This window comes from Oncorhynchus mykiss, chromosome 7 (assembly GCF_013265735.2).
Source record: "Oncorhynchus mykiss isolate Arlee chromosome 7, USDA_OmykA_1.1, whole genome shotgun sequence".
NCBI lineage: Eukaryota > Metazoa > Chordata > Actinopteri > Salmoniformes > Salmonidae > Oncorhynchus > Oncorhynchus mykiss.
In genome coordinates, this window is record NC_048571.1 from 1,622,057 (window position 1) to 1,642,767 (window position 20,711).

Below are 20,711 nucleotides of genomic sequence, written 5' to 3' on the forward strand. Positions count from 1 at the left end.
TTCAGGTGAACGACCCACGGTACTGTGTCACTCCGCCAACGACCAGATTACCTTCAGGTGAACGACCCACGGTACTGAATCACTCCGCCAACAACCAGATTACCTTCAGGTGAACGACCCACAGTACTGTATCACTCCGCCAACAACCAGATTACCTTCAGGTGAACGACCCACGGTACTGAATCACTCCGCCAACAACCAGATTACCTTCAGGTGAACGACCCACGGTACTGTGTCACTCCGCCAACGACCAGATTACCTTCAGGTGAACGACCCACGGTACTGTATCACTCCGCCAACGACCAGATTACCTTCAGGTGAACGACCCACGGTACTGAATCACTCCGCCAACGACCAGATTACCTTCAGGTGAACGACCCACGGTACTGTGTCACTCCGCCAACGACCAGATTACCTTCAGGTGAACGACCCACAGTACTGTATCACTCCGCCAACGACCAGATTACCTTCAGGTGAACGACCCACGGTACTGAATCACTCCGCCAACGACCAGATTACCTTCAGGTGAACGACCCACGGTACTGAATCACTCCGCCAACGACCAGATTACCTTCAGGTGAACGACCCACGGTACTGTATCACTCCGCCAACGACCAGATTACCTTCAGGTGAACGACCCACGGTACTGTATCACTCCGCCAACGACCAGATTACCTTCAGGTGAATCATTGTCTCAGGTGGAAAATTATTTACAAACACTCTATAGCCACCTGGTCTCTATAGAACCCTCTATAGCCTCCTAGTCTATAAATAACCTCCTATAGCCACCTAGTCTATAAATAACCCTCTATGGCCTCCTAGTCTATAAATAACCCTCTATAGCCTCCTAGTCTATAAATAACCCTCTATAGCCTCCTGGTCTAAATAGAACCCCCTATAGCCACCTGGTCTATAAGTAACCCCCTATACCTTTCAGATCTATATGACAAGTCTGATAATACCCATTAATACCTTTCACCACCACCATCATCATCACCACCTTCATCATCATCACCACCATCATCACCACCACCATCATCATCATCAACATCATCATCACCACCACCATCATCATCACCACCACCATCATCATCACCACATTCATCATCATCACCTTCACCACCATCACCATCATCACCTTCACCACCACCATCATCATCATCACCACCACCACCACCATACTGATAGGCTGGAACAGATTACATGACTACAAGCACATCTCCCTCAATAGGAGGAGACAGGCCCAGAAAAACATCAGGCCCAACAGACTGTAAACACTGATGTCATGGCTAGCTCTAACTCTAACTGTGTCTGTGTTTTGGTAATGGTCATTTAGGACCTGACTGAATGCAACGTCTGTAAACACTTTAAAGGGGCAGTCTGTGAATGCTACATCCCATTGTTTGATTTATGATATATAGCCATTGATTCTTGAAGAATATAACTTATATAGTTCACCTGTCTAACTCCATCACAACCTAAAATATAAGCTTGTTTGTTTGTAAACAATGTAATTGTAAACAAACACTGGCATGGATGGGTGCCATGTTTTAAACCTTAAAACTATCATGTTGATATCATACAGTAGATGGTCAGTCCTTGTATCCATAGCTCTGTCTATGAATTTGAGAGTGGTTACGTTTCTCCAGCCCCATCCCCTCAGCTGTTTACTGAATCAGTGGCAGAGTGATTGCATTGTTATTGTTTGAACCGCAGACTTCCCCTTTAATTCTACACTCAATCGTCATTGGTTGTCACACTGATAAGGTAAAAATCTGTCATTCTGCCCCTGAACAAGGAAGTTAACCCACTGTTCCCCGGTCTCCAAAGACGTGGATGTGGATTAAGGTCGGCCCTCCGCTCCTCTCTGATTCAGAGGGGTTGGGTTAAATGCGGAAGACACGTTTCAGTTGAATGCATTCAGTTGTACAACTGACTAAGAATCCCCCTTTCCCTGACTGGTATTGGGAGATATTGGAGGAGATATTATTGGAGGAGAGGGAGACTGTCTTTGAGTTGCTGTGCTTCCTGAGCCCCAATCTACTGTTGTCATGGCAACACAGTCAGTGGCACAGTGTTGCAGCAGCAACTCTGGCAGCCATTTTGTAGGCTACATGGATGGTAGGGTTCATCTGTGTTGGGGGAACAGTGATGGGTTTCTTTACCAGTGCCCTTTCTCTAGGTTACTATTGTCTGATGTTGGCTGAGGTCTGATCTATATCTCCCATACCACACAACACCACACCACAATACCACAACATCACACCACAACACCACAACATCACACCACAACACCACAACACCACAGCCCCACAACATACCAGCACAACAACATAACACCACAACACCACAGCACCATTGCATACCAGCACCACAACATACTAGCAAAGCAATATATCACCAAAACACCACAGCTCCACAACATACCAGCACCACAACATAACACCACAACACCACAACACAACAACATAACACCACAACACCACACCACAGCACCACAACATACCACCACAACATACCACCACCACAGCACCACAACACAACACCACAGCACCACAGCACCACAACATACCAGCACAACACCACAGCACCACAACACCACAACACCACACCACAGCACCACAACATACCACCACAACATACCAACACAACACCACAGCACCACAACACCACAACATACCAGCACAACACCACAGCACCACAGCACCACAACACAACACCACAGCACCACAACACAACACCACAGCACCACAACACAACACCACAGCACCACAGCACCACAACACCACACCACAGCACCACAACATACCACCACCACAGCACCACAACACCACAACACAACACCACAGCACCACAACATACCAGCACAGCACCACAACAACACAACACAACATACCAACACCACAGCACCACAACATACCAACACCACAACATACCAACACCACAACATAACACCACAACACCACAACACCACAACATACCAACACCACAACATACCAACACCACAACACCACACCACAGCACCACAGCACCACAACATACCAACACCACAACATAACACCACCACACCACAGCACCACAGCACCACAACATACCAACACCACAACATACCAACACCACAACATAACACCACAACACCACACCACAGCACCACAACACCACACCACACCACAGCACCACAACACAACACCACAGCTCCGCAGCACCACAACACAACACCACAACATACCAGCACAACACCACAACACAGCACCACAACACAACATCACAACAACACAACACCACAGCACCACAACACAACAGCACCACAGCACCACAACATACCACCACAACATACCAACACAACACCACAGCACCACAACATACCACCACAACATACAGCACCACAGCATACCACCATACCACCACATACAGCCTACAACATACAACACCACAGCACCACAACATACCAACACAACACCACAGCACCACAACATACCACCACCACATACAGCATACAACATACAACACCACAGCACCACAACATAACAGCACAACACCACAGACAGCATCACAATATAACACAACAGCACAACACCGCAGACAGCATCAAAACATAACACAACACCACAGCACCTCAAGATCACAGACAGCATCACATCATAACACAAGACCACTGACAGCATCACATCATAACACAAGACCACTGACAGCATCTGTCACGTCCTGACCTTAGTTCCTTTTTTATATCTCTATTTTGGTTTGGTCAGGGCGGGAGTTGGGGTGGGCATTCTATGTTTTTCATTCTATGTTTTGTTCTGTGTGTTGTATTTCTATGTGTTTGGCCTGGTATGGTTCCCAATCAGAGGCAGCTGTCAATCGTTGTCTCTGATTGAGAACCATACTTAGGTAGCCTGTTCCCACCTGTGTTTGTATTCTGTACCAGACAGAACTGTTTCGTTCATTATCTTTAGTTGTTTTTTTCATTCAGTGTTCAATTCATAAATAAAGATGAACACGTACCACGCTGCACCTTGGTCCTCACCTTCTTCCACCAACGGCATCACAACAGAACACAGCACCATGTCATTTGGAGATCTACTATAGGCCTCGGGCAGGGGCCCGAATTACATTCAGCTGTCGGATGATATTTCCCTGAGCGGATAGTTGGGGGGCAGGAACATAGTTGGAAATAATTTGTACTGTGGACTGACTGCAAGAACCCCAAACAGATAAATTACTTGACAAAAACAGAATCCTTTCAAACCTTGATTACATTGATACCATCACATATCTCCCTTCCGACCCTGGGAATACTTCGGGAACAGATTTCCTAAATTTAAATCATTCCGAGTTGATTTCCCGGTGAGTTTACAGTATTTTATGTGGAGAAATTAAAATGATATAGAAAAAAAACATCTAGAAAACTTATAGGGGCCAAATAAAATCTCTGGGCAGCCTATTAGGGAACCCTCGGGTAGATTGTCTAAATCTGACGACAGAGACAGGGTGTGTGTGAAAACAACACACAACGCAGACTACGTCATCTCTCAGAGAGAACAAATAAATAACAGAGAGAATATAAGGCGTATAAGAGAGAGAGAGGAAGACTTCATGCCCTCATGGAGGGAGAAGCAGATCACATAATCAGAGACTTAAAAACGTCAATTACAAAATGGCATGTCTTCAACCCCAAACCTCAGAGAGCCTGTCGTTTCTCCAGTTTAATGGTACCCATGTGGGAAGCTGTTGCAACCATAAGGAAAGGGGTAAAATAGGCTTCCTGGTGTGTTTGTGTCCCAAATGGCACCCTATTCCCTATTTAGTGCACTACTTTTGACTAGGGCCCATTGGGCTCTGGTGAAAAGAAGTGCACTGCACTATATAGGGAATAGGGTGCCATTTGTGACTTATCCCTAAATACGTTTTTCTACATGAGTTTGAAGCAAAGCTGGCACAGAGGGAGAGACAAGGCTGTAATTGATGAGGAATGTAATCTTAAAGCAGAACCAATCATTACGATCATTACGATGGGTTTGGAGAGCAGTGCCTTGAGTTCACTCAGTTTATGCCCGTCATATGAGGATCCAATAATGCTTTGTGTATGTTTAGTACTGACGTTCATAGCACCAAGGCCTTCCACTTTCCCCCAGGTCTCTCCAAACATATAGTGTGGGACTCTAAACCCAGATGAAGCCTAGTCCTGAACACACATCCTCAATGGAGCCATTACTTTAGATGGTTAGTGTGTCATTGTTTTAGAATAGATGAGGCTTCGCTCTGGCAGGCTGATATTTGTATGTAGACGATGCTCTGACGGCCGTGTGTTTATAAAGGCATTAAGTGTGTTCTTGGTCTGGACTGGGAGTTTATTCACGCTGTCCCGCCCCAGAATGTTGGGTAACCAATGCTCCAATGGATAGCAACTATCGTCGAGTCCAACACCTTGGACAAGCTCACGTAGATCTCATGAAAGCCAGTGAGGACTATGGCAAAAAAACAAGAGTTTTCTTTGAAAACGAAATGTTTAACTGGCTAAATAATCGCCCAGTGCACCAGGAGTACTTGCTACTGTGAGTCCTGAAATGCAGAAACTGTTGATTGTTGATGGACTGTTTCCCGTCTTTATTGGTCTCTGACCAACTCTCAGAACTCTCAGGTGGTTCTGCTATCTCTCTCAGAACTCTCAGGCGGTTCTGCTATCTCTCTCAGAACTCTCAGGTGGTTCTGCTATCTCTCTCAGAACTCTCAGGTGGTTCTGCTATCTCTCTCAGAACTCGCAGGTGGTTCTGCTATCTCTCTCAGAACTCTCAGGTGCTTCTGCTATCTCTCTCAGAACTCGCAGGTGGTTCTGCTATCTCTCTCAGAACTCGCAGGTGGTTCTGCTATCTCTCTCAGAACTCTCAGGTGGTTCTGCTATCTCTCTCAGAACCATCTTCTTGACCCTAACCAGTCAGGCTTCAAGTCGGGTCACTCAACCGAGACTGCTCTCTTCTGTTTCCTATGTAGTGTGCTCTCTTCTGTTTCCTATGTAGTGTGCTCTCCTCTGTTTCCTATGTAGTGTGCTTTCAGCCTGTTTCCTATGTAGTGTGCTCTCTTCTGTTTCCCATGTAGTGTGCTAACTTCTGTTTCCTATGTAGTGTGCTCTCTTCTGTTTCCTATGTAGTGTGCTCTCTTCTGTTTCCTATGTAGTGTGCTCTCTTCTGTTTCCTATGTAGTGTGCTCTCTTCTGTTTCTTATGTAGTGTGCTCTCTTCTGTTTCCTAGGTAGTGTGCTTTCAGCCTGTTTTCTTTGTAGTGTGCTTTCAGCTTGTTTCCTATGTAGTGTGCTTTCAGCTTGTTTCCTATGTAGTGTGCTTTCAGCCTGTTTCCTATGTAGTGTGCTTTCAGCCTGTTTCCTACGTAGTGTGCTTTCAGCCTGTTTCCTATGTAGTGTGCGTTCAGCCTGTTTCCTATGTAGTGTGCTTTCAGCCTGTTTCCTATGTAGAATGCTTTCAGACTGTTTTCTATGTAGCGTGCTTTCAGCCTGTTTTCTATGTAGTGTGCTTTCAGCCTGTTTCCTATGTAGTGTGCTTTCAGCCTGTTTCCTATGTAGTGTGCTTTCAGCCTGTTTCCTATGTAGTGTGCTTTCAGCCTGTTTCCTATGTAGTGTGCTTTCAGCCTGTTTCCTATGTAGTGTGCTTTCAGCCTGGTTTCTATGTAGTGTGCTTTCAGCCTGTTTCCTATGTAGTGTGCTTTCAGCCTGTTTCCCATGTAGTATGCTTTCAGCCTGTTTTCTATGTAGTGTGCTTTCTTTCCACTAGTTTATAACAACCGTATAACTAGGGGCTGATGTTCTTCCTGGTCAGGTCACGTGGTCAAGAGAAATCAGGGGTCCAAGTAATGACCAGTGACCTCATAGTTTAAAGGTAGAATCTGTCAAATGTGACTTTATGATGTGCCTCTGTAAGAAAATAGGTAGGGACAGGCTGTGGAGTTACATAATGTGCCTTTATGATGTGCCTCTGTAAGAAAATAGGTAGGGACAGGCTGTGGAGTTACATAATGTGCCTTTATGCCACTGCCGGGGCATGGCCTTGACCAGCTAGCACAGCCAGCATACCCACTGGAGAACAACACAGTGTGTGTGTGTGTGTGTGTGTGTGTGTGTGTGTGTGTGTGTGTGTGTGTGTGTGTGTGTCTGCCTGCCTGCCTGTCTGTCTGTCTGTCTGTCTGTCTGTCTGTCTGTCTGTCTGTCTGTCTGTCTGTCTGTCTGTCTGTCTGTCTGTCTGTCTGTCTGTCTGTCTGTCTGTCTGTGTGTGTGTGTGTGTGTGTGTGTGTGTGTGTCTGCCTGCCTGTCTGTCTGTCTGTCTGTCTGTCTGTGTGTGTGTGTGTGTGTGTCTCTGTGTCTGTGTCTGTGTCTGTGTCTGTGTGTGTCTGTGTCTGTGTCTGTGTCTGTCTGTCTGTCTGTCTGTGTCTGTGTGTGTAGTAATGTCTTCCACAGTTCTCTCTCTCCACTTTAACTCCCCAAAGAGGAAAGCTCCTCCCTTCTCCGTTTTCACAAACAAAACACAGTTGAGGTGCCCAGATTACTGAGATGTGTGTGTGTGTGTGTGTGTGTGTGTGTGTGTGTGTGTGTGTGTGTGTGTGTGTGTGTGTGTGTGTGTGTGTGTGTGTGTGTGTGTGTGTGTGTGTGTGTGTGTGTGTGTGTGTGTGTGTGTGTGTGTGTGTAACATGATTTTACTTTCTCTAAACATCTGCATATAATAGAACAGTATTACAAACTAGAATGGAGACTACAGGGGATAGACCTGATATATTATGTATGGTAGAGGAGATAGACCTGATATATTATGTATGGTAGAGGAGATAGACCTGATATATTATGTATGGTAGAGGGGATAGATCTGATATATTATGTATGGTAGAGGAGATAGACCTGATATATTATGTATGGTAGAGGAGATAGACCTGATATATTATGTATGGTAGAGGAGATAGACCTGATATATTATGTATGGTAGAGGGGATAGACCTGATATATTATGTATGGCAGAGGGGATAGACCTGATATATTATGTATGGTAGAGATAGACCTGATATATTATGTATGGTAGAGGAGATAGACCTGATATATTATGTATGGTAGAGGAGATAGATCTGATATATTATGTATGGTAGAGGAGATAGATCTGATATATTATGTATGGTAGAGGAGATAGACCTGATATATTATGTATGGTAGAGGAGATAGATCTGATATATTATGTATGGTAGAGGAGATAGATCTGATATATTATGTATGGTAGAGGAGATAGACCTGATATATTATGTATGGTAGAGGAGATAGACCTGATATATTATGTATGGTAGAGGAGATAGATCTGATATATTATGTATGGTAGAGGAGATAGATCTGATATATTATGTATGGTAGAGGAGATAGACCTGATATATTATGTATGGTAGAGGAGATAGACCTGATATATTATGTATGGTAGAGGAGATAGATCTGATATATTATGTATGGTAGAGATAGACCTGATATATTATGTATGGTAGAGATAGATCTGATATATTATGTATGGTAGAGGAGATAGACCTGATATATTATGTATGGTAGAGGGGATAGATCTGATATATTATGTATGGTAGAGATAGATCTGATATATTATGTATGGTAGAGGAGATAGATCTGATATATTATGTATGGTAGAGGAGATAGATCTGATATATTATGTATGGTAGAGATAGATCTGATATATTATGTATGGTAGAGGGGATAGACCTGATATATTATGTATGATAGAGGAGATAGATCTGATATATTATGTATGGTAGAGGAGATAGATCTGATATATTATGTATGGTAGAGGAGATAGACCTGATATATTATGTATGGTAGAGGAGATAGATCTGATATATTATGTATGGTAGAGATAGATCTGATATATTATGTATGGTAGAGGGGATAGACCTGATATATTATGTATGATAGAGATAGATCTGATATATTATGTATGGTAGAGGAGATAGATCTGATATATTATGTATGGTAGAGATAGATCTGATATATTATGTATGGTAGAGATAGACCTGATATATTATGTATGGTAGAGGAGATAGATCTGATATATTATGTATGGTAGAGGAGATAGACCTGATATATTATGTATGGTAGAGATAGATCTGATATATTATGTATGGTAGAGGAGATAGACCTGATATATTATGTATGGTAGAGGAGATAGACCTGATATATTATGTATGGTAGAGGAGATAGACCTGATATATTATGTATGGTAGAGGAGATAGACCTGATATATTATGTATGGTAGAGGAGATAGACCTGATATATTATGTATGGTAGAGGAGATAGATCTGATATATTATGTATGGTAGAGGAGATAGACCTGATATATTATGTATGGTAGAGGAGATAGACCTGATATATTATGTATGGTAGAGGAGATAGATCTGATATATTATGTATGGTAGAGGAGATAGATCTGATATATTATGTATGGTAGAGGAGATAGACCTGATATATTATGTATGGTAGAGGAGATAGACCTGATATATTATGTATGGTAGAGGAGATAGATCTGATATATTATGTATGGTAGAGGAGATAGATCTGATATATTATGTATGGTAGAGATAGATCTGATATATTATGTATGGTAGAGGAGATAGACCTGATATATTATGTATGGTAGAGGAGATAGACCTGATATATTATGTATGGTAGAGGAGATAGATCTGATATATTATGTATGGTAGAGGAGATAGACCTGATATATTATGTATGGTAGAGGAGATAGATCTGATATATTATGTATGGTAGAGGAGATAGACCTGATATATTATGTATGGTAGAGGAGATAGATCTGATATATTATGTATGGTAGAGGAGATAGACCTGATATATTATGTATGGTAGAGGAGATAGACCTGATATATTATGTATGGTAGAGGAGATAGACCTGATATATTATGTATGGTAGAGATAGACCTGATATATTATGTATGGTAGAGATAGACCTGATATATTATGTATGGTAGAGATAGACCTGATATATTATGTATGGTAGAGGAGATAGACCTGATATATTATGTATGGTAGAGATAGATCTGATATATTATGTATGGTAGAGATAGACCTGATATATTATGTATGGTAGAGGAGATAGACCTGATATATTATGTATGGTAGAGGAGATAGACCTGATATATTATGTATGGTAGAGGAGATAGACCTGATATATTATGTATGGTAGAGGAGATAGACCTGATATATTATGTATGGTAGAGGAGATAGACCTGATATATTATGTATGGTAGAGGAGATAGATCTGATATATTATGTATGGTAGAGGAGATAGACCTGATATATTATGTATGGTAGAGGGGATAGACCTGATATATTATGTATGGTAGAGGAGATAGATCTGATATATTATGTATGGTAGAGATAGACCTGATATATTATGTATGGTAGAGGAGATAGACCTGATATATTATGTATGGTAGAGGAGATAGACCTGATATATTATGTATGGTAGAGATAGATCTGATATATTATGTATGGTAGAGATAGACCTGATATATTATGTATGGTAGAGGAGATAGACCTGATATATTATGTATGGTAGAGGAGATAGACCTGATATATTATGTATGGTAGAGGGGATAGATCTGATATATTATGTATGGTAGAGGAGATAGACCTGATATATTATGTATGGTAGAGGAGATAGACCTGATATATTATGTATGGTAGAGGAGATAGACCTGATATATTATGTATGGTAGAGGGGATAGATCTGATATATTATGTATGGTAGAGGAGATAGACCTGATATATTATGTATGGTAGAGATAGACCTGATATATTATGTATGGTAGAGATAGACCTGATATATTATGTATGGTAGAGATAGACCTGATATATTATGTATGGTAGAGATAGACCTGATATATTATGTATGGTAGAGGAGATAGACCTGATATATTATGTATGGTAGAGATAGATCTGATATATTATGTATGGTAGAGATAGATCTGATATATTATGTATGGTAGAGGGGATAGACCTGATATATTATGTATGGTAGAGGGGATAGACCTGATATATTATGTATGGTAGAGGGGATAGACCTGATATATTATGTATGGTAGAGGAGATAGACCTGATATATTATGTATGGTAGAGGAGATAGACCTGATATATTATGTATGGTAGAGGAGATAGACCTGATATATTATGTATGGTAGAGGAGATAGATCTGATATATTATGTATGGTAGAGGAGATAGACCTGATATATTATGTATGGTAGAGGAGATAGACCTGATATATTATGTATGGTAGAGGAGATAGACCTGATATATTATGTATGGTAGAGATAGACCTGATATATTATGTATGGTAGAGGAGATAGACCTGATATATTATGTATGGTAGAGGAGATAGACCTGATATATTATGTATGGTAGAGGAGATAGATCTGATATATTATGTATGGTAGAGATAGACCTGATATATTATGTATGGTAGAGGAGATAGACCTGATATATTATGTATTATATTATTATATTATTATATATATTATACCTCTAGCAGGCTGCCACAGAGTATCTCTGTCCCAACTTCTTATCAATACCTCTAGCAGGCTGCCACAGATTATCTCTGTCCCAACTTCTTATCAATACCTCTAGCAGGCTGCCACAGATTATCTCTGTCCCAACTTCTTATCAATACCTCTAGCAGGCTGCCACAGATTATCTCTGTCCCAACTTCTTATCAATACCTCTAGCAGGCTGCCACAGATTATCTCTGTCCCAACTTCTTATCATATAACCTCTAGCAGTCTGCAACAGATTATCTCTGTACCAACTTCTTATCAATACCTCTAGCAGGCTGCCACAGATTATCTCTGTCCCAACTTCTTATCATATAACCTCTAGCAGTCTGCAACAGATTATCTCTGTACCAACTTCTTATCAATACCTCTAGCAGGCTGCCACAGATTATCTCTGTACCAACTTCTTATCATATAACCTCTAGCAGTCTGCAACAGATTATCTCTGTACCAACTTCTTATCAATACCTCTAGCAGGCTGCCACAGATTATCTCTGTCCCAACTTCTTACCATATAACCTCTAGCAGTCTGCAACAGATTATCTCTGTACCAACTTCTTATCAATACCTCTAGCAGGCTGCCACAGATTATCTCTGTACCAACTTCTTATCATATAACCTCTAGCAGGCTGCCACAGATTATCTCTGTCCCAACTTCTTATCATATAACCTCTAGCAGGCTGCCACAGATTATCTCTGTCCCAATTTCTTATCATTTAACCTCTAGCAGGCTGCCACAGATTATCTCTGTCCCAATTTCTTATCAATATCTCTAGTAGTCTGCCACAGATTATCTCTATACCAATTTCTTATCATATAACCTCTAGCAGTCTGCAACAGATTATCTCTGTCCCAACTTCTTATCAATACCTCTAGCAGGCTGCCACAGATTATCTCTGTCCCAATTTCTTATCAATACCTCTAGCAGGCTGCCACAGATTATCTCTGTCCCAATTTCTTATCAATACCTCTAGCAGGCTGCCACAGATTATCTCTGTCCCAATTTCTTATCAATACCTCTAGCAGGCTGCCACAGATTATCTCTGTCCCAATTTCTTATCAATACCTCTAGCAGGCTGCCACAGATTATCTCTGTCCCAATTTCTTATCAATAACTCAAGCAGGCTGCCACAGATTATCTCTGTCCCAATTTCTTATCATATAACCTCTAGCAGGCTGCCACAGATTATCTCTGTACCAACTTCTTATCATATAACCTCTAGTAGTCTGCCACAGATTATCTCTGTCCCAACTTCTTATCAATACCTCTAGCAGGCTGCCACAGATTATCTCTGTACCAACTTCTTATCATATAACCTCTAGTAGTCTGCCACAGATCACATTTGCCATAGGTGGATTAGGCTATTTTATTTACAGTCCCAATCTACCTCTAGTCTCATCACGATATCTCTGTTGCTGAGCGACTGAGCGGTAGGTGGGTTTGATCCTGGAGTCTTTAACCACTGAGCTATATTGTCGTTTATCCTGTAGCTTTAGCCATCAGGACAATAGTTTCTGTAATTAGACAATGGTATGGATGACAATATAATGTGTGTGTCACCTGGGTTGTCCTGTAATGTATAATTACTGTGATCCGTCTAATCGTTTCCAAGGCGTCCCCCAAGGGGTCCCCGAGGGCCTCTAGGGTTACACAGTACCACAGCTGTTTGGACATATTGCTGGACCAAATCACCACAGGGACAGGTGGGGGGCACTAAACAGTTATCTTTAGTTACAAAGGCCTACATTCAATTATTTAGAGACTTTCTTTTCTTTAGATGTGTTTACGTATATATTACTAAATATAGACATCATGATAAGCAAATCATAACTGTCTGAATTAAAAATTAAAAATAAACATTTACTAGAATGCTATCAGTGTTATACAAATAATTTGTGGGAGCATTGGTCAGGTCTACCCAATAAATAACATTACATTTCTTAATGACGCGTTGGCATTTGCCTCCCAAATAAAGACAGAATTGTTAGGCTATTTTCCACTTAATGTAGACTGTATGTATGTCTATGACTATGTCTCCACATGTGTGTATATGGTATTACCGTGTAATGATGAGACCCGTTATTTCTGTATAGGCACCAGTCTATGTGACGACCCCAATAAAGCCCCATAATAATTTGTCCATCCCAACTGCATAGCAGGAAAGCTGGCCTTATATAAACGATCGCGTGCAGAACAATGTAATCACGTCGGAATGAATAGGTGTCATTAATTAGGGTTCATATATGGCTCATTCCATCATTTTCTGCTCCTCCAAATACGAGATGGCCTATCACTGCCATTCAGCCATGCAATTTCGGCCTCTCGCCTTTTAGAAACTATACAGTCGACCGATCATCATTTCAAGGTAAATTAGAACAAAGATAGATGCCATTACCATACAAGAAGAGCCCGTGTTGATGCTATGCCCGATGTTAAATCGTCAGTGTCCCGACGCTACAACGTAGAGACCGTAGCCAGCCCCCCCCAAAAACTGTTTCTTCCCTGGAGAAAGGCGGTAGTCCTGTGACAGCGAGGCTGCGCGCGCGCAGACGGTGTCCTCGGTTTTCTCCGGTACGTAGTATTTTGACAGGAGAGAGCTGTCCTCACCCTGCGAGCAAACCGTTATTTTTATAGTCTATGAAGCATAGGCTATAGTACATCAGGTTTATAAGGAACGCTGTCAAACAGATGTAACTACAAAATATAATAATTTATAAACAATAATGCCTATCCTGACAGAAAAATATATATAATTTCCATGGCAAAGCATAGGCTATATCTATTCTATTCTATAGAAAATGAATCCAAATGATTACATTTATTTTATGGTAAGCATAATTTGTGTGAACGTTTATTGTTGACATTCCTGTCATGGGATGGCCTTGTAGCTGTCCTGGGTCAAATACATGGAAATGTCTTCCTGGATGTAATAGGTTGTTATATAGTCTGGATGCCTGACTGGGCTCAACCAACCGTGTCCCATTAACATTCCACCTATCATGTGTAAATGCATCATTTCCACCATAACCATTGGCTTTACTAAGTTATTATCAACATCTGACATGCACATATATGTGTTTCCCAGATGTATTAAGAGGAGAATGTGTGAGGGGAAAGCAGGTCACCTTTTCTGTCTTTGTTATTCAACAGCACATCTTTGAGGAAAATCAAATAGCTGTAGTATTCTGTAAAGGTTTAAGGCATGACGGCCCGACAGTTCATTTCCCCTATTCTGACTGTTTTAAATGTGGACAATGACTTCAGTTTGATTGTCACTTTCCTCAAGTAAGACATCAGTGGTGATGGGGGGAGGAGGGGGGGGGGGGGGGGGGGGGGGGGGGGGGGGTGAAGGGTTGGAAAGGGGAGGGAGTTCTTAGATTCTTACCCCAGAGAATGGAACACAGGACACAACAGTTCAGTGAACTGTTTGAAGGCTCAGCTCCATGGGGGATTAAATGGGGTGAATTGAGAATTGATTTTCCCCAACTGGGGTTTAGAAGTGGTAGTGGTGATGTTGGTGGTGGATAGGGGCCTCAGCTCAGGACTGTTGGCTGGTCATCTGGGTGCGTCCTGGGGGTTAGAAGTTGAGTTGTGAGGGGGTCACAGTGGTGGGTCAGTCTTTAAAGGCCCACTATGAAACAATAGACCTTTCAGAGTCTGTCTTTGAGGATACAGACAGGCCAGGCTAGGGGTGAGGAGACAGACAGGTCAGGCTATGGGTGAGGAGACAGACAGGTCAGGCTATGGGTGAGGAGATAGACAGGTCAGGCTATGTCAGGAGACAGACAGGCAGTGAGACATCAACCACCATCACTTCCTGTCCCAATGCATTCCCTTCACTCTGCCAGGTCTGCTCAGCAGAGAGGCAAGGGACAGGGCCTCAAAGTAGATCGCCTCACAGTGGATGGGACCTAGCAATACAGTGCAGGTCTTCCTGTCTGTTGGCTAAACTCCACAGCAACGACACATCGCCATCTACTGGTGGTGGGGCCTCTAGACATTCTCTCCACTGAACCTGAGAAGCAATGAAAGAAAGTGCCTCTGCGGATACTTTTATCCAGAGTGACTTACAACAGACTTACAGCGAGGGGATACATTTTCAGTGTGTGCGTGTGATCTCTGCTAGCGTTTTACACACACACACACACACACACACACACACACACACACACACACACACACACACACACACACACACACACACGCACACACACACACACACACACACACACACACACACACACACACACACACACACACACACACACACACACACACACACACACACACACACGCACACACACACACACGACCTGTGTGACGTGAAGGACGTACAAGGACACCACATGTTTCTTTTCAAACGCAGTCACATTTATTGTCCTTTTCTATGCCCAGTCGCTGAGCAGTCGGATGAGCTGTCAAATCAATACGATATAATGCAGTCAATGGAGGTCTCACGTTTACCCAAAAAATAAATACAAGACTGAAATAGTGTTGCACAGCTCCAAAATATACAAAGGCTTGGAATTAATTCATTAATTAATCATGTAAACTTTTGAAAATATTTTACAAAAAAAAAGGAAAAAAGATCTTTGCAACATTTTTAAAAAGGTTTACTATTTACATTTAGTTTTGTACAAAAATACAAAAAGGGTGATGTAATCGGTTATGTTCCAGCTTTGAGCCAGGAGCATCTTGTACCGCCCGAGCCAGTTACACTGTACCACTCATCCTTTTAAATAGTTGCTTTTGTTTTTCAGCCTTTTTTTAAAGTAGGTTTTTCATGTTTTAATGTTAATGTTAAAAAGTTTCAAAATCGTTTTTTTTGTGTGTGTGTTGGTTCTTTCCAGTACACTTCTGACTCTCTGAAACACTTTGGCAGAAGCATGGCCTGTGCTATCCTGATCATGCATCCTAAATTAATGAACCATGTATAATATATTTTAATCAATAGGGGAAATACAGTCTTTTACACAAATCATCACATATCATCATCAATATAACTTCAGGTTACAGTAAAAAGGAAAACACTTCACAAGCTCCACTATACCAGTGCAATAGGAGAATATGTTTTTGTTTGTTTTAAAACTTCAGGGAATCATGTCTCAGAGTAAAACAGTATTTTTTTTGTATCCGAGGTTAAAAGGTGTCTAGGTCAATGCAAACAAGAGAAGATTATTACCTCTGGCTCTCACTTCTGTGTTGGGGTATTACACTTCTGTGTTGGGGTATTACACTTCTGTGTTGGGGTATTACACTTCTGTGTTGGGTTATTACACTTCAGGGTTGGGCTCGAATCCATTTCAATTCCAGTCAATTCAGGAAGTAAACTGAAATTCCAAATCCGATTGTCTCCAATGATTTTCAAAGAGGAGAAATTTGGAATTGGAATTGAGAATTTGGTTTACTTTCTGAATTGACTGGAATTTAAATGGAATCGCCCTGTTACACACATTGGATATGTCTCAGGGAAAGGCAGGCAATAGTTTCTTATTTGAAAACGTTTGTCTGTGGGGCCTGGCCTCAGACGAACCAATGTCTTTAGTTTGTGGGGCCTGGCCTCAGACGACCCAATGTCTTTAGTTTGTGGGGCCTGGACTCAGACGAACCAATGTCTTTAGTCTGTGGGGCCTGGACTCAGACAAACCAATGTCTTTAGTTTGTGGGGCCTGGCCTCAGACAACCCAATGTCTTTAGTTTGTGGGGCCTGGACTCAGACGAACCAATGTCTTTAGTCTGTGGGGCCTGGACTCAGACAAACCAATGTCTTTAGTTTGTGGGGCCTGGCCTCAGACGACCCAATGTCTTTAGTTTGTGGGGCCTGGACTCAGACGAACCAATGTCTTTAGTCTGTGGGGCCTGGACTCAGACGAACCAATGTCTTTAGTTTGTGGGGCCTGGACTCAGACGAACCAATGTCTTTAGTCTGTGGGGCCTGGACTCAGACGAACCAATGTCTTTAGTCTGTGGGGCCTGGCCTCAGACAAACCAATGTCTTTAGTTTGTGGGGCCTGGCCTGGGGGGGAAATGGCTACATTGCTACTTTACCGAAAGTTGAAAGACACTTGCAATGGGAACACAAATCATCAAAATATAATCTATATATTTTTTTGGCTGCATACAGATTATGTCAAACTACTGTTACTAATCCACATGAACAATTAAAAATGACTTCAGAGGATCCCAAATATCTACCCAAGGTGGATTTTGACACCATATAGTTTAACGTTCATATTCTAAGACTGAGTCAGAAATGGCCCCCTTTTATTCCCTATGTAGTGCACTACTTTTGACCAGAGCCCTATGGGGTAGTGCACTAGGTAGGGAATAGGGTGCCATTTGGGATGCATTCTAAGAATGCACCGTCACGTTTAGCATCAGCCAGTTCAGTTCAATCATGATATTGTTATAGACTCTGATATGAAATGTCTTTCAGTTTCACCTTCATTCCTCTTCTAGGTTATTCAATATGATAATAAAATAACTCTCTGGATAAAATATCCTGTGATTAAAAATAGTTTCTATACAACGCTGTATAATTATTGTCATTAATGAATGTCATCTTGTAGATCCTGGCAAGTTGTCGCACCATAATCTACATTGAAAAGAGACACACAATGCATAGAGAGGTACCTGTCTCTTGGTTCCCCAATGTTCCCCAATGTTCCCCAGTGTCTAACCAGCCATTTTGTGTCATTTTGACCACAGAAAGGTTCACCAAACGCCTAGATATATATAGTATGGCATTTCAACACCAGGCAAATGAATGGCTGTAGTTTTATAGTCCAACAGTTTGTAAAACGATAAGATGAAATAGAATGTTAACACAATTATACCACACACTCTCAGAAAAAAAGGTTCCAAAAGGGTTCTTCGGCTCTCCCCATAGGAGAACCCTTTTTTAGTTCCATGCAGAACCCTCTGTAGAAAGGGTTCTACATGGAACCCGAAAGGGTTCTACCTAGAACTAACAGGGTTATACTTGGAACCCAAAAGGGTTCTTCAAAGGGTTCTCCTATTGGGACAGCCGAAAAACCCTTTCAGGTTCTAGATAGCACCTTCTTTTCTAAGAGTACAGGGAGGAATTGTAGTGCGTTGCCCTACCTAACGACGACCCTACCTCTACCTGCTCTGCTCACTGTCCACGTAATACATACACACACACACAGATGCGCACGCACACATACACACACAAGTGCACACGCATGCACATACCCATCCTACCTCCCATCCCATCTCAAGCTCAAATCATCTGACTCTCACAAGGATTTCACCCTGGATCTTTTTACTAATGACTAACTCCAGAACGTGCTCATCCCTTACCTGGAACCTACATAATAACTAACTCCAGAACGTACTCATCCCTTACCTGGAACCTACGTAATAACTAACTCCAGAACGTACTCATCCCTTACCTGGAACTTACGTAATAACTAACTCCAGAACGTACTCATCCTTTACCTGGAACTTACGTAATAACTAACTCCAGAACGTACTCATCCCTTACCTGGAACTTACGTAATAACTAACTCCAGAACGTACTCATCCCTTACCTGGAACTTACGTAATAACTAACTCCAGAACGTACTCATCCCTTACCTGGAACTTACGTAATAACTAACTCCAGAACGTACTCATCCTTTACCTGGAACTTACGTAATAACTAACTCCAGAACGTACTCATCCCTTACCTGGAACTTACGTAATAACTAACTCCAGAACGTACTCATCCCTTACCTGGAACTTACGTAATAACTAACTCCAGAACGTACTCATCCTTTACCTGGAACTTACGTAATAACTAACTCCAGAACGTACTCATCCCTTACCTGGAACTTACGTAATAACTAACTCCAGAACGTACTCATCCCTTACCTGGAACTTACGTAATAACTAACTCCAGAACGTACTCATCCCTTACCTGGAACTTACGTAATAACTAACTCCAGAACGTACTCATCCCTTACCTGGAACCTACGTACTCTTATAGCTTTCTAGAATTTTTCCTAATTCTCTGTTTGATTGTCCAGTAATTTTTTGTTCATTTTACAGTACAAGATACCCCCCCTGTCCATGAACACAACTATACAAAAACAGAATTGTCAAACATTTTGTACATATATTGAATTACACCCAACTTTACATATTCAAAAATGAAACTGAAAATTCGATATCTCTTCTGGTGGTAGTATCTCTAACAGATATTTCCCCTCTTGAAAATGATATGGTGTTCTTTTGTTTATTGCATGCGATAGATGAAAATACTAATAAAACAACGAACACCACAGTGCTCTGCAGCAACAGGTATTAATTCATGTCAAAGTCTAATCAGTTCACAGCTTGTTTCCTCCTGTAACCTCGTACACAGTGTCAGTTCAGTTAGTTCTGCCATTCAAATTTCGCTGAGTAACAGTTGTCCTTTTATCTATGTATCTCTATGTTAGATCTGTACAAACATACAGTAATATGGTTGCAGAGGTATTCATAGAACACACTGAGTGACTTCATTGATCTACAGTTTGTTTTTCAATGTAGAAACACAACTCTTCAAGATTGGTCTGTTCACCAGAATGTCATTACTTAAAATGTATAACCCATTTGTTGTGGTAAATTAGTTTTAAAACCTGAAGCGTAATATTTGAGTGAAATCTTAAAGATTCAACCGATATTTTCACAAGGATAGATGATTTGTTGTTTCTCTTAATAAGGTTGTATGATTCATGTGTTGGGCTTTGTGACGTGCCCCTGGCTACTGATGTTACGGAACTACGGAAAGATTGCATCCACTCCCACCTACCCCCATAGAAACAGAATCTAGTCATTCTAGAATGTAGTTATTCTATTTCTATGTCAAGATTGCACCCCCCCCCCCCCACCTACCCCCATAGAAACAGAATCTAGTCATTCTAGAATGTAGTTATTCTATTTCTATGTCAAGATTGCATCCCCCCCACCTACCCACATAGAAACAGAATCTAGTCATTCTAGAATGTAGTTATTCTATTTCTATGTCAAGATTGCATCCCCCCCCCCCTACCCCCATAGAAACAGAATCTAGTCATTCTAGAATGTAGTTATTCTATTTCTATGTCAAGATTGCACCCCCCCC

General features: G+C 41.6%; 1 protein-coding gene and 1 long non-coding RNA gene across 2 annotated transcripts in view; both read right to left on the reverse strand.

Annotated features, from left to right (window-relative positions):
* The window catches only part of LOC110527180 (retinoic acid-induced protein 2-like), a 24,924-nt gene extending 10,781 nt beyond the window's left edge, over positions 1-14,143 (reverse strand). Inside the window, exon 1 of the mRNA XM_036982045.1 lies at positions 13,998-14,143. The gene's annotated coding sequence lies outside the window, so the exon portion shown is untranslated. The remainder of the gene's footprint in view (positions 1-13,997) is intronic.
* Positions 14,144-15,951: 1,808 nt separating this feature from the next.
* LOC118965205 lies at positions 15,952-20,676 on the reverse strand. Its single transcript, XR_005052470.1, has 2 exons — positions 20,479-20,676; positions 15,952-20,395 (listed from the first exon to the last, which is right to left on the reverse strand). It is a non-coding gene; the product is annotated as an uncharacterized LOC118965205 (long non-coding RNA).
* Positions 20,677-20,711: the final 35 nt, after the last annotated feature.